This window comes from Monomorium pharaonis, chromosome 4 (assembly GCF_013373865.1).
Source record: "Monomorium pharaonis isolate MP-MQ-018 chromosome 4, ASM1337386v2, whole genome shotgun sequence".
In the NCBI taxonomy this organism is placed as follows: domain Eukaryota; kingdom Metazoa; phylum Arthropoda; class Insecta; order Hymenoptera; family Formicidae; genus Monomorium; species Monomorium pharaonis.
Genome location: NC_050470.1, coordinates 6,680,836 through 6,697,142, shown reverse-complemented (window position 1 = coordinate 6,697,142; position 16,307 = coordinate 6,680,836). Strand labels below are relative to the sequence as shown.

Genomic DNA, 16,307 nt, shown 5'->3' with positions numbered 1-16,307 from the left:
ACACATACATACACACACGCACGTGAACTGTGGAACATAAAAGATCGCGTGTAACGGATTTCAAAACAGCAAAATATATTGGACGCAAGTTTAGCGCCCGGGATAATAACGTGCTATGAAGAAATAAAAATTCACATGTGACTTGTGTAACCGCGGGTGCATCCAACAGTAACGTTCGCATTCGCGAGCTCCAAGTCGCATAAAAAAAAGGCTTGTTACCCGATTCTTTAGAAAGAAAATATTTATAATTGTTAAACGCGTTTACAATCCTGTTCTTAGATATTCAAAGAAAGAACAGTACTAACTAAAAAAAAAAAAAAAATAAAAAATAAAAAATAAAAAAAACGCCAAATTATAAAGTTATGATAAAAAAATGAATAGATTGTGTATTAACTAAGGAAACATAATAATGTTGGCAATAAGCTGGCAAACCGTTGGCAATAAATCGTGAGTAGAGAGAAGATAGCGATATAAAATAATTGTGTTAACGAAAAATTATTGATAAGATGTGTCATAATCGTATCATAATCTCGAGCGAATTATCGGCTTTGTGACACATTATTATGCCAATAATTCTGTCAAAGTCGTCGCGCTATTTATACGTTTTACCGCGATAAATTGAAATAATGAAGCATTCGCGACGCGCGCGCGCGTGTGTGTGTGTATGTGTGTCGAACTCGTTCCGCTCGGTCCGCGAACTGATCCTCGCGGTTTTGCGTCGACGCCTGCCGCTTAAGCCTCCTGACCACGTGTGTCACGACACGTACGCAATACGCACGTAACTCCGCACGCCGTATACGCAACGTCAACGAGACCGATGAACGAGTGCGTGCCGACCATGTGTGCGAGTGCCCACGTGTACGTCGATCGCGAGAAGAAAACGAGAAGAACGAGCGGGAGAAAGAGAACCTCGCGTACAGCGGAGTCGATATTACGATGTCGCCGAAAGTCACGTAATTAGATCACGAAAGCTGCACGAAAGAATAACGGAATGTTACACGTGGAAAATCGCTCCTCTTTTCTTCTAAAGATAAAAATAAAGGAAGAATGAAAAAAATCTCACAAAAATGCTCATTCTAGACATGTCACAAGAAGATCGTTTTTATACGTCTGCTCGTTTCTCAGATGCATTTGCGGGGCTTTCATTGCGATTATAAAGTAATATGTGCTAAAATAAGTATTTATTCATCCCGAGACTTTGTCTCTTTCAAGCACGATAACAATCTTTAATTATTTCATAATTTTATAATAATATAATGATTGTCCATTATAATAATATAATGATCATCCATTTTCTACTAAATAAATTACTTTAGAGTTAAAAGGAAATGTAAAGGGATATGTAACTTGAGAAGTTATGTTACAAGCGATGCTATACATCTAGAAATTCGAGACAAAAAAGGAGAGTTAAACAAATAAAAGTGAAAAGCGCAATTACAATCTATATCTACTGTAAATTACCGCTAATTCTTTTTTAATTCGTATATGACAAGACTATTTGAGTGACGTTTCTTACATATAGTTTTACTATATGTTTTTATCGTGTTAATTATATATGATTAAGTTATAATTATCGAACGTCAATGGTAATAAAAAATAAAACTTGAGTAATTTCAAGATTTAACATATTGTATTTTAATATTTAACCTACACAAAATATAATTTCACAATTTAGAGGTCTAATGTAATACGTATATAAGTACATAAGTGAAGCAAAAGAAAACTGGTCTATCTTATATGAAATGTACGTGTTTTAAACGGATATTTTTTGTGAAGATAGATTGCGAGTCAAAAGTTTAGAATAAGTTTGAAACGGAAAAAAAATGCAGAATATATTTTGTTACATTTATCAAAAACGCTTGTGACGTATAATCTAATTTATTATTTTTTTTTTTACGTTATTATTGATCAGTTGTGCAATTATGTAAGATGAATATATAACGAAACGCTCTCGATACTTCGACATTATCTCTTCCTCCGGCGTTATTTATATAAGTAACGTACATGTATATATAAACGCAGAATTTTATCATACCCACAATATCCGACAGTCTTCTTACTGGCGTAAGAAAATTCAATGAAAAAAGGCTCGGGAGATCCCGGATAAGATCGAGCGCGTGTGTCTATCGGAGACGAGAACATTGGCGGTGAAAAAAGGCAAACATGCTGGCCTACCAACCATCGCGAATTGGCTGCGTAAGTGCCGTCGTCAATGTGCGTTGATATCTCAAACGCAGATCTCGGATCTGCCCGATTACCACTAATCTCGCCACTCGTACAAACACGCGGATAATTAATTTTCGACAGTGTTAATCGAGCATAATCAATCGGAGATATCGTATTCGGAATCTACTCTCCGGAAGGAGAGTAACATGCGCTCGCTTTACGTTTACCAGTCGTTGATAATAGATAATGCGTAACGCGAGCCAATAAAAATTATCGCGTACGTGAACCTTTGTAAACCACAGTCTCCCGTCTCTCGCAGTAAACGACGAGGGAAGGAAAAAGGTGGTGGACAAAAGGAGAGACGGAGGGAAGGAGAGAGATAAATTTTTGGTACGACGCTGACGTATCGTAGCTTATCATGGAAACCGCTGAGAATTGTGGCTTTACTTATCATAGTTCCACTTGTTGACAGGCTAAACAAATAGTTCTAGTGACCATTAAACCAAAGAAACTGCTTCGGGACAAATTGAGATTCTGCGGGAGTTTCCTCAGACACCGAGAGAGATAGTACACGCAGAAAGAGTTCTGCCCTTCGAAAGAAAAGAAACGCCCGATCGCACAGCAACGGACGGACGTCGTTGTAAATTTATCGAGATGATAAAAAACTCATAGACGTTTTTTTTTTATCTCGTCGTAAAGCGATTCTCCGGACAGTTTCTCGCGACGACCTATTGGTAGCACGAGTGTTAACGATAAATAAATGAAATGGCTTCTATACAATTTATGACGTTTCAAAGGAACGCATCTCCAAGTACTCAAGATTCTTCTGCCTCTCTTCCCCCTCCCTCTCCCCCAGCATGAGTAATGCGCAACCGAGATACGTCCGAGCACGAAGCCGAGACGTATTCTAGATACGCGTGATAACGCAATAATGAAATAAGAAGCGCGGACTCGCGCTTCGAGAATCATCAAAACAGAATAAAAACTCCGAGATCTTATCGTGAAATCTACTCGCGCACGAGGAACATCGCTCGTCAAAACTACCAAACTGCCGTTTCCCTTCGCCTCAAAGCGCGACGTAATGTCATAAATTTGCAAATATGTAAAAGCCCTCCATAAAAAGAGAGAATTAATTCCACGTACATGTATTATTACACTCCGATGTATATGTATTATTACACGTTACGAGATTGTTCCGATCGATCGGAACGCGCGACTGTCGCGCGAAGAGAGAGATGCGGAGTAATTCGTTCGAATTGACACAAAACGCGAAACAATTTTATACAGTTCGTATTTTTAACATTTCATTATTTCAGCTTTCGGTAACGTAAATTGACGTTATTAAACTCCAGGTAGAGGGATTTATTGATTACCTCTCATGCATCATTGCAGGATTTTATACAGCAAGTATATAACGACGGGGGTATGTCAATTTTCCTACTAATGAAAATTGAATTTAACGAACGATCCCGAATAACTTTCCAGTTTAGAGTTCAGAATTGAAATACGGCGAGGAGTTACGCTACTGAGTGAAAGATTGCACATCTCAACATCCTATATACGCAATTAAATCCATGTGGAATCACTCTACGCCGCGGGATTATGCCAGCGAAAAGCGGCACACGCTTCTCACGCGATACCATGTGTTCCAACATCGATACCCTTCGATCGCGATCGTGTCACAGCTCGTAGATCGCAGATCGCGATCGACTCTCGCTTGAATTACACAACGGCCGGCTCACAACTGTTTGACAATCGGAGCAGATAAGGCAAGTTACAATCGATAAACGTCCACGCGCGCAAAACGATCTTTACCGATCTTTGTCAGGAAATTCTTTCACTGTCTCGCAAATTTAAATTAATGATGTCAGATGTCCGCACATCCACTTTTACATACCACACATGTGATTGGAACGTATCTTTTATACATCGTGTCAAAATATATTTTGTAACAAACCATGATAAGCGAGAATCAAAAATAAATCCCAAACATTTTTACTCTGAGAGAAAAAAATGATTACAATTACCTTAATTCATAGTCATTTTCAGTGCCAATTATACATTTATAGTCGTTTTAATTATGCAAATTCCAGCTATTATACTTGTTATTATCATGTAAATAGTAAGCAAATGTTAAAAAAAAAACAGTTATAACAAATTGTAATTGCATTTGCTACACACAAATGTTTATTTTTTGCATATCTTGATATTTTACAATTTTAATATTTGAAATTACAATTTGTAGTAAAATTTTTTTTCATAGTTTATTTTCATAGTTTAGAATAGACAAAGTTATTATTACTGATAAAATAATGATAACTATAAAAATGGAACTCGTAATATAATTATTTTACCATGCAATTACAGTCACGAATATCAAATGTTTTTTCCTCAGTGTACTATAAGATAATTTATACATTCATACATTTTCAAGAACTTTTAAGCAAGGCAATTTTAGCAAATTGAGCGTGCTTGCTTATTCTAAAGACTATCGTTCATTCATACGAAGAACGTCTTATCGCATATTTTTCTTTACTTCATCTACCTAAACGTATTGTGTGTGTGTGTGTGTGTGTGTGTGTGTGTGTATGGAGAGGGGGGAAGGGAGTGACAAAAGCAATTGACAGTTAAACAATGAGTACGTATTTTTTGAGCAACAAATATAGCCGGCTAGTCAAAATTATTAAAACTGTACTCGATAAAAACCCGATCGGGCGGATCAATGAACTCGACCACGAAATATTTGGGGATCGTGCCGGTCGCGCGCGGAGAAGAAATAAGAGGGTTAAACGAAAGAAACGGAGCCGTGAGTGGATATGCATGCGCGCGTCATAATCTTATCGTCGATCGCGAGTGATTCAACTTTGAACTTTCCGTCGGCCGTCGGACGAAAATACACATCCGCGGATTCGGCCATCGAGGTGGCACGGTTCGATTCGGAAGGTACGCGAATAACACGCGGTATTTTCACCGATCTCGAAGAAACGTTTTTTTTCTCCCCCCCCCCCAATTTCCATTCGATCGAGATCGCCGTCGAGAAAGCGGCAAACAAAGAGCCGATTAATCATCGGTTTCATCGACATCGCTCGAAATTATATCTTTGCCGCGATTATATCGTTGCATGAAGATAATACTCGAAAGGGAGGGGAAGGGGGAAAATATGATGAAAGAATCGCGCGGTTAAACTACGATTATACTTAAATCACGCAGAACGAAAAGCCGTACAACGGTGTGCTTTTAATATCTTGCAATATTAACGAGGCGTAATAGAGAAACCTTTTCGATACACCTCGCGGACCGCGCCGCGGGAAATTATCACCGGGGATAACACACATAATTGGGTCGCGACAATCGTTATCCCATTACCAATGCGTTTCACACGCGGGGGAAGATCGGTCGATCGAAGAGCGGGGTAAATCTCGTAAATCGGGAGATGCTTGCGGCTTATCGTGACCCAAGCTCGAGGCGCGGGAGAACGACCAAGTGTCTTTTTACTCGAGGACTTACTCGGCCGGTTCGGGTGGTCTTAAGGATCACCGAGCGTGTCGATGACGGTGCCAGATCGGTGCCAAATTCGCCTACAGCTGGCGACGTGTAGGAGAATCATCACCGTTTCGTCGTTCAATCGCGTCCGGCGCACCGGGAATGCACTTTCCATTCAACGATGCGATCAATCGTACTGTGCAAAAGACGTTATTGCACACATATTCATTCACACATGAGGAAGAACGAAAGAAAAGAGAAAGAGAGACAGAGAGAAAAAGAGAGAAAGAAAGAGGGAGGAAACGAGCGTAAACGTCGACACAAGAGAGAACCGTCACACACGCTGCATCCCAGGTCACGAAGATGCACCGCGGAGAGACGAGCTTCGTAATCTCGTTACGAAGGTGGAGAGAAAGAGAAGGAGAGGAGGAGAAAACTACGGTACGTGCGAGAGTGAGTATCGCGTGATACCAACGCGCTACGGGGAACGCGTCGAGCTTCATGCGAAAACGCATCGACAAATTTTCAAACGACAAACTTTTGTAGCCGCGACATCAGGGACCCTACGGCGAGACTCGCGAGATAAATAAAAGAAAAAGAAAAGGAGAAAGAAAAGAAGAGAGTGAACAAAGTAAGAAAAGTACACTCTGAACTGAAGCCCACGGTCGCAGCTATCGTTCGGCGGAAAGCGTATGCTCGTACTACCGATCGCGATGATCGTACACCACACGCGCACCACGCACCTTCTGAGGAGAGCACGACGACACTGCACACGCACTCACATACAGATTCCGATTGTCACACCGTGTTTGAAAGTCGCACGGCGCGTTGTCGTTCCGCCGCTTATGGAGAAGATTATCGCGGGACGGCCGTCGTCGAGGCTGAGATCGCAGCAACGCGGAGGAACGCAACGCCGGAGAATCCGTGGAACTCGCGCGGTCCCGACGCGTCTAGCAGCTCCATCTTGACTCGCTCGAGTCGGCGGCGGCGGCGGCGGTCGCACGGCGCTCTCGGAGTCAAGTCCCTCTCTTGGCTCTCTTCCCTCCCCCCTCCCCACCCATCTTTCTCTCTGTCTGTCTCAGACGCGCAACACGCAACGCAAACAAGCACACGCGCGTTCTCCGCGTTCTCGCTCGCTCGCTCTCGTTCGTCTCGGTATGACCATCCTCTGCTCTCGTTCTCTCTCTCTCTCTCTCTCTTCCTCTTTCTCTCTAGCGCGAGAGCGTGCCGGGGAAGCACGCGCGCGCGCTCGAGCCGCTCTCACTAACACAATAAATCCATTGTGAGGGAGAATTCCTGACGGCACATTCCGCACGTATGTAAGAGTACGAAGAGAGCGGAGGGACGGGAGAAAGACAAGGAGTGAATGAGCGAAGGAGACAGGTAAAGAGAGAAGGAGAGAGAGAGAGAGAGAGAGAGAGAGAGAGAGAGAGAGAGAGAGGGAAAGAAAAAGAGAGTCCTCCCCCCTTGCCGAGTCGAGCCAGAGAACTCGGACTCGACTAGTTCGCGTTCACGGATGTCGTTACGGGGCGAAGAAGGAAGAAGAGACGGAAAAGGTAGAGAGGAAAGAGAGAAAGATGTGCTCTCTCTTCCTCTTTCTCTGTCGAAAAGTAAAGGGGCAAAAAGGAGCGAGACCGAGAATGTGTGTGCGCGCGCGCCACGTGTACGTGTGTGTGTGTTTGTGTGGGAGTGATGAGGTGGGAGGTAAGTAGCGAACGAAGGGGCGAGGGAAAAAGAAAAGGAGCCGATATACCAGAGAGGGACGTTTGGTGGGGAAGGAATTAATGCATGCCGGAGAAGGAGGAAGAGAGAAAGAGAGAGAGGGCGGCAGGGAGAAAGACGAGAAACGTGGGAGAGGGAAACGAGAGGGAAGGGCGAGGGAAGAGAGTACGCGAGGCGTGTATATGGTACGTCGTATAAATAGACGAGAAGAGGCGATACACACAGGCGTCGTGTAGCGCGGACTCCTAGGAGGGCAGGTAGTGTGCGGAACGACGGCTGGCTCGTCGTAGTCGTAACATGCGACCGACACTGCTCCACGCGCGCGCTCGCTCGCTTATTCGCTTACTTTCCCACCTAACGTGAGCAGCACCACATCGGGAGAGCCGCCGTACACGCGCTCGCGATCGCACACGAGGCCAAGCGAGTACAGCGCGCGCGCACACGTACACACGTCTGAGAGTTCACTCGCGTGCATTCGCGTGAATAATACCGCGTACATAATGAGTACGCGCCACGCATTGCGGGATTGGCCCTCTAAATGCTCCTCGCTGCGTAGCCGCGTTTACACACTCGGTCGGTCCGCGCCTCTCGCCCACCCACACCTCCGTTTTTCCTCACTCTCTCGCACTCGCGATACGCGCGACCTGATGGACGAATGAATGAGGCGGAGGAGGAAGACGCGCGGCCTCACCGAGCGTACGGGATCGCGACACGCGCGTCACGTCGTCGGGCCGACAAGCACGAGATCTCCGTCGCTTGTGATCACGGCATCCGCCGGACATTTTTTTTTCTCTCTTTTTCTTTAATCACCTACCTATTCTCGTAAACTCCCGGGATTCCAGCGCGACGGGCCTCCCGGAGACGGGAGAGCGCGCCTCCCGGAGCGCGCGTCCGCGTGCACCGACGACGACGACGACGACGACGATGATGACGGCGGCGGCAGCAGCGACGCACGTCTCACACGCGTCACGTCACCAACACGCACGATCGCCGCACGAACGCGCGGTGGTCTTTACCGACCGGGAGAGCAACGCGGCGACCGAGACAACGGCGACGACGATGACGGCAACGTCGTCGTCGCTGCCGGTGCTGCTGCTGCTGCTGCTCGAGGACGCGAGCGAGGGTCGAGCCGGCGACATCGAATTATTGACATCGCCGTCGCCATGTACGCGTTTAGTTTAGATCGTGATGATTCCCTTCGTAGACGCCTCCCCTTTCTCTTCCTCTCTCTCTCTCTCTCTCTCTCTCTCTCTCTCTCTCTCTCTCTCTCTCTCTCTCTCCCTTTCTCACTTCCCCGCGCGCCTGTATCGCTGTCGATGAATCTCCCTCGCTCGCTCGCTCGCGCGCGTGCACCGGTTACTCTCCGATTCGATTGCTCAACTGAACCGCCTGCGACGAGCCGGAGTATAACCGAGGCTGCCGACCACGCGCGCGCATGTACAACGCACACGTACATACATATACACACGTAGCGCTGGCAGAGAAAGAAAGACAGAGATAGATTGGCATACATCGCGTACGTTCAAGGCACCACCACTACCACTACGACCACCACCACCGCTGCTGCCGCCGCCGCCGCCGCCGCCGCCGCCGCCACCACCATCATCACCACCACCACCACACTACTACTACCGACGCCCCGCTGTGCGCCTCCCCCCTCCCCCTGCGCCACCTCCTTCACCTTCACCTTTTCCGACCGCTGCCTCCTCCTATGATTCCACTTCTACAGCCGTGTATCTCTCTCGACGGACGTGCACGCATACGCTTCACCGAGTCACTCGGACGAGCCGAAACGACGCACTCGTTCTCTCTGACAGTCCCTACATTCACGTATTTACACGTACACGCACGCACACACAGTGCGCTAAGAGAGAGAGAGAGAGAGAGAGAGATGACGAAAAGAGGAAGGGAGACACTCGCTGCTCGCACTGACAGTTGCTATATCTCGACCGCGTGCGTATCTGCGTATGTATATATACGTGTGCGTGAGTCCGCCTCCACGCACGCACGCACGCATGCACGAACGTACGTACGTACATAGAGACCGTTCCCATCGGCGCGGTGCACGCTCACACGGACGGATGCACTTGTGCGCGTTCCGCACGCAGCGAGCGACGCACGGACGGACGGACGGACGGACGGACGGACAGACGGACAGACGGTTCGTCGTAGACACGCGCGAACCGTACCGTACATGCTTGTGCACGTCCGAGAGTCTCTAACCCGCACACACCTACGCACACACGGCCAACCACCAGCGGTCCGTCGCCGCCACAGACTTTGCGAACCTTCCAGGAACGTAATTCCCCACGTCCATGCTGCACACCACCCCATTGTAATTCTTTTCCCCCTTTTTGTTTTCACCGCCAATGATAGATCACGGAGTTCGCACTACGATCTTTTCAATTTCTAACATTTGACAAGTTAATGTTACTGTCAAAGTGAGTCATGATTAAATCTTTCAATTTTTTAAATAATTGTATTTGTATTACTTTTGCGCGAGATGTTTTTTCTCGTTGAAATTCACTTCTTCAAAAGTTTACGTTTTTGAATTTCCAAAAATAATATTTATTTGTTTCCTCAATGACTCGTTCAAAAACATTTAATTGGTTCTGTTTAATATTAATTGAAAGAACAAAATGGTCCTCCAATTTATTTTTCAGAATTCGAGTCCCGCAAACTTTTTTAAACTTGCAAAAATTGTAAAAGTCGAGAATATCAAGATTCATTTTCTCAAATCTTTAAAAGTTATTTTGCAAAAATTTTCAATTAATATCAAACAAAAATTGTATATCTCAAATTCAATAACAGGCATAATGATACAGACAGCGACGTTCGCATTATTAGATATGGTAATAACATTTCCGCAATAAAAATATCGAGAAGCAAGTAGTTTTTTTTTCAAGGATTAAAAGTAGAGATATCTTAATAAAATACGCTTCACTTGAAAAATGATAAAATTTTTTGCTCAGCTAGTCAGTTTTCTCTTTTTGAAAAAAGAGAGAACGCATTTTGATTCAAAATAAAATTATCAAAATACTTAAAATTACACTTTCAAAAAGCGCGAAAAAAATACAACATCCAATGAAAAATTTTTAATACGTGCCACACAAAACATATGTAAATAATAAATAAAGATTATTAGCGATATTAAATGTATATCATAATTTAAAAACTGTCACGTGTCGAAATAAGGAAGATATAACAAATCATTTGTCCGATTCGTGTACACGGAAACTTAATCGATTACTATTGAAAGGAAATTAAAAAAAAAATTATTATGATGTAATTTACTGTTGCTTTGACTTATTCATCGATGTATCAATAATTACATTATAATAGGTTACGGCGAATAGAAAACGGGCAAGTATTCTTGCAGACTGCGTTACGTTATGCATGTATTTTTAGCGAGACGATTATGAATCTCGTATCTTTTCTCTCTGTCTCTTTTTTCTTTCCTTCTCTTCGCGAGCTGATTACACACAGCTGATAGCTTCGCATCAGCAACTGCTAGTTGGATCACGACCGTCTATGAATCACGCCGGTACATCACCAGGTCATATGCTATTTCAGAGTCTCGAGTTGCCTCTGAATAGTGAAAAAATAAGAAATCGAATCCAATTCCGCGTTTATTTATTATCGTTGTCGTCACATACAATAAGGATCAGCGAGTCACATTCCGCTTCGGTTCTTCGTAACATAAAATCTCATTGTGAGACATGACGGTCTCACTTCGGCTTTTTAACTCGTTACATTTTTATTCATCTGTAGTTTATTCCACTTTAACTTTCTATACTTCCCATTCTTCCTTATCTATCGTTTTATCGTTCCTGTAGAAAAATTTGATTTTCAAAATAGCATAAACATCTTTCAAATCTCGAAGATTTTTGCATAAAAGAACGAGCATCTCCCTGGCCTATTTATGCCACGAATACTGAGAGGATTCTTTTCTTGATAAATCACGCGCTTCACGAAGAATGCGTAAATCATTTCACGTAATCACGATTTTTCAGTATAATATTTTCCTTTCGTTCTGTCGCGTGTTTCGATTCTTTCAGTTTTTTTTTTTTTTTTCGAAATGTGGACAATGCGGCACCAATGTAGTTCCTTGTTCGAAATGATATTTCTCTTTAAGAGTTACTTCGTAGGGAGCAATCTGGGTTTTTGTTCTCTGTCAAGTGTCGCGGGATCACGACATTAAGATCGACGAGCGAGAGGCTCATAGACAAAGTAGACACATCTGGCATAACAGTGGCCTCTCGTACGCCGTGAGTAAACGCTCGGGACGACTCGTGCGCATCACGCACACTTGCATCCGTACACACGTTCGCTATCTGCATAGCCAAGCAGGGGCGGTTGTTACACGCGAGGACAAATAGACCGCCGTAACAGAATGCGGTAACGAACGCACGAAGAAGAGAATTAATTTCACAAACAACAAAGAATAACGAAAGTGATACGTAATAATAGAGAGTAATTTCGTACCACAGGGATAATGTTATATGGAAATGGAATATTTAAAAAATGCAGCCACATAAAATATGTGACACTTAAAACATAAATAAACAATTTCAAGAAGTAAAATTGTAACAATTGTATTAAATTTACCGGAGATACATGTCGAGAGAAGCGAAACGTATAATAAGATTTTTTACTCCAAGATTCTCATTTATAGAAATAAATTATTGGGGAAATGATCAAATACGTAATGACCAAAATAAAGTACAATTAAGCAATTTCGGGAAGAAAAATTGGAGAGAAAAATGTGACTTATAATTAGTCATTATAGATAATTAATTTTTTATTTACAATTTTCATTTCGTTTTTTTGTGATCGATTAATGAAGCTTCTATGAGATATTTTAAAAAATAGAGAGGAAAAATATTTGCAAGTTGCGTGTACCTCTCGCAGATGACAATTATTCTATTCTTTTTGATCAAACGGTCGAGGGGCCACGTGCGGCCCTGCCGCCGTACACACGCGTAACGCGGACGGAATAAGAAGCGGAAAAAGAGAGAGAAGGCCGGGAGAGAAAGAGAAAAAAGGGGATATTATATGCGTGTATGTAATCAACAACAACGAGCATAGTGTATGCCGACGCACAACAATGTGCGCGTATATTGTCGAGCGGATACTCGGAATTTTCGACGTCGGTCCGAGAATTATCGCGCGCCGATACTCACTGACGGTATCGAAATGCAAACAGATACTGAAGTAGTAGATAAACATAGAGCCGCGATTGTGCCATTGTGCCAGAGATTCGCCTGAGAAGTGCATCTCCACCTCTTCCGCGGGATTATCACGGGAGAAATCGCGATCAATTCGTCATCAATTCTGTAAACGTGTCCTCAGTTTATAGGGGGCGTCAGGTAAGTCTCCGTGTGAACCGCACCTGCGAACGATTGACAAACCTACTCAAACTAGACGAGTGTATCGATCCAGTTGCCGGATAAAAAAAAAAAAGATTTCTAGAGACTCGACAAAACCTCTGTATTCTGCGACCGAGCGACAAGCCGAAAAAATTATCTCTTCACTCTGGCAAACTGAAAATTGAGTTCGTGCAATTTTTCGAATAATTCTTCACTTTACAAGATTTTAGGGAGTAAGACGAAAAAAAAAATCCGAGTAAGACCAGCCGTATATTCGGTACGGCACTGGTCGGTGAGATGCTGTTGAATGGGCCGCGGCCTATTGGCTGGTCTCGGGTCACGTGCACACCGCTAGACATTCATTCTCCCCTCGCAACTGGTCCGCGTATAATTTGCACACACATGCCTCGGCTGCATGCGCGCGACCGCCGTCGCCGCCACCGATATGACAAGCCCCCCGTTCCTCTGTACAGTCACCGCGAAGGTGTACACACGACCACCTGAGCACGTTAAGGTGATTTCAGACCGAGCGAGATGCGCGAACGAGCGCGAACGAACGACCCGGCCGACGAGCGCGAACGCGCGCTACCGCGAGTATAACGAGCGAAATCTTTACGTTCGTAATTCCACATCTTGTCGAGGGAGAACGCATGTCTCGTTCGTGCCGATCGGTGATCGCGTTCGTCTGAATCCACCTTTACCCCACGACAAAGTGGATAAAGGGCAAACGCGAGGAGCCGCAAATCACTTTTACGACACCACGAGACACGCGCGAGGAAGATTGTCCGCAAATAGCACGTGGCCTTTTAACCCTTAATACTCCCTCTTCGCACGGGGGATCGTGTCCTTACGAGTTTTATATACCGAAGATTATCGTGCCCTGTAAACTGCGATTGTGAAAAAAAAAGTATATAAAATTTCACGCAAGCAAGGCACCATCTTAAAAAAAAAAAGTTTTTTCCGCCATACACGCCTGATACAACTTTACAACGTTCACAATGTGGGCAAATGTCGCGTGACCTACGTTAACTTGGAAATTTCAGAAATCAAGTCCACCCTTGTGGAAGCTACGCGATTACGTCCGATAGTCGATTATACCGTCGTTCCGAGTTTGTTCGCGCGAGCGTCGCGTTTACCTCCCGCGGGATCTATCGGGATGGATTCGAGACGATTTGCGGAGTCACGATCGGCTTATCGAAGATTACGAAGCGGACGCGCGCGAGCGAGCGGCCGGCCAATAGTAAATTATATAACGTCGCACGCGCCTCGCTTATTCTGTACGTGCGTGCGTGCGTGGGTAGGACGAGTGTCCGTGTCATGCCAGTTCTTCTCTCTCTCTCTCTCTCTCTCTCTCTCTGTCTTCCCCTTTCCGCGCTCGCTCTTCTCTTTTTTCTTTCATTGCTCGTTGCACACGGCGGGCGCGCGCGTATCGATCGCTATTTAAGTCGCGCAAATAACCAGTCGTGGCCGCGGGTCGCAAAAGGATCCCGAACTCGTCATATCGGGTCGTTAAGAAACGCGGACGACGTTCAAAGCACGTAACAGTCGAGTGCCTGTTCATCGCTGTCGTTGCAACAGCGACGGATGAATGAAAAGTCGCAAATAGCGAGAGACAAAGAGAGGAAAGGAGAAAAAGAGAGAGAGAGAGAGAGAGAGAGAGAGAGAGAGAGAGAGAGCGAGAGAGGAGGAGGAGGAGAGGATTGAATGGCGCGTGGTGACGCAGTGTGCGATCGTTGCATCGGCATTATTGTTTTTTCATTGAATATAAAATAACAGGTAAATGTTAAAAAAAAAGATGAGAAAAGTTTTAAGGATATTATATAACAACAAATAAATTAAACGTTTCCGTCTGTCAATTAGATATCAAGTATTTATGAGTTATAAGCAGCACTATTATATTTCGAGGTAAAGAGAAAGGAGGGAAGGAAGACAGTCTTTTTAAGACGATTATCTTTTAAAGTCAAACTGTTTTCTCATGTGAAGAAATATTAATAATTAATTTTAATGTGATTGTGACGATAAGCATCTAATAAACCTTTCATTATTATCGAGAAATTGATAGCGAAAAATATCACATCTGTCGTATAGCTTGGAGCAGAAGCTATTTCAATATGTAATGAACAATTAATCGTAATAAACAATTTTCCACCACAATTTCTGCAACGATTATGGAAAAATGACAAATATAGTTTTGAAATATAGTTTTATATTTGTATATGTCTGTCACTTATTTGTTACGAGTAAAATAAATTCACCCTCAATATGTCCCGTTTTAAATATGATCAAATAAATCTTAAAGAAATTATCAACTTTTTTTGTTTAAAAGTTGCAAAAAAATACACCTCGAGCTTGAAATTTTATCAATATTAAACCTGACAAATCACGTCTGTTTTAAACCTGAATAATTTTCAAGATAGTCGAGACCCATTTTGTTTAAGAGTAAAAGAAAAACATGAGAATAAGAGAGAAAAGAGAGAGAGAGAAGAAAGGAGAGAAGGATGTCGCAAATGCAAATGTCGTTAACGGCAACAAACATTTCAAACGCCACTTTAAACTCACGCGCTGCACGATGACAAATGAGTAAAATACGAGATCGGGAAAAAGAGAGAGAGAGAAAGAGAGATAACTCTGACAACAGCCAATGTTTACGGTCACCGTCTTTTCGAGTGTGTTTATGGCGGATCTCACGCGGACTCCGTTAGCTTATCTTAACGGTGGTAAAAGACGCCGCCGCTCCGCGCGATTACGCTCAACATTTATCTCGATATCGCGAGGAAAGACGATGCTCGGTCAGAGTCCTTAATACAATTTCTTTCTTCCAGCGTATCGCGCGGTAACGGGACGATAACACGATTTCTGCATTTATTTATCGCGCAATGCCTCTGTTAGAACTTAAGAGTCATAATCGTCATTAGCACAGGTCTCGTCGCTGTTAACAAAGGTATCTTGATTGCGATTTTACACCGCTATTCGCATGGGTTCTCTGAATGAAAGAGAGAGAAAAAGAGAGAGAGAGAGAGAGAGAGAGTGTGTGTGATAAAAATATCACCACTCGAGAAGTAGCTGATCGACGAGCGGAACGATTGATAGACGACATTGGTTGATCGTCTTGACGCGATCGCCTCCGCACCCCGTAATCAGTCGCGCGGAAGCCCAGACTGCCCGGCAGCGGTCTACCATCACCCCCCATCTCGCACGCTATTATTATAACCGACGCAGAATCAATCGAAAGTTACCGTACACACTTGCGTCATCCGCGCGTATCTCCCCCGTTTTCACGTGTTACTCTTTACTTGTGCTCGCGCCGGTTGACGCGTCCGCATCAATTCCCGCGCGCGTTTCCCCAAGCTGCAACGACTTCGAGGCATTTACGGCTCCCAAGTGTCAAAGTTGAGAACACGAGAATATACTTTGTATATACGCTGGCAAAGTTATATACTTCTTCTCGAAGAAGGGAGAAAGATTTATCGCATAGCTAGTCGTCGTTTCGAAAAATTGATTTACCTTTTTTTTTTTCAAAAACAAAAAACGTAGCCGTTTACGAAGCTGAAATAACAAAGATAGGTC

General features: G+C 44.0%; 1 protein-coding gene across 9 annotated transcripts in view; it reads right to left on the bottom strand.

Annotated features, from left to right (window-relative positions):
• LOC105833601 (putative transcription factor capicua) overlaps positions 1 to 16,307 on the bottom strand; it is a 52,536-nt gene that overhangs the window by 23,547 nt on the left and 12,682 nt on the right. Inside the window, exons 1-2 of one of the 9 annotated variants that reach the window (XM_028189281.2) lie at positions 6,294 to 7,040; positions 5,674 to 5,845 (exon numbers count right to left, since the gene is read on the bottom strand). The exons of 5 other annotated variants lie outside the window; for them this stretch is intronic. The gene's annotated coding sequence lies outside the window, so the exon portion shown is untranslated. Of the gene's footprint in view, positions 1 to 5,673; positions 5,846 to 6,293; positions 7,041 to 8,185; positions 8,977 to 16,307 lie in introns of those variants that run through there. 3 more of the 9 variants (XM_012675445.3, XM_028189282.2, XM_028189283.2) reach the window with 3 other exon arrangements.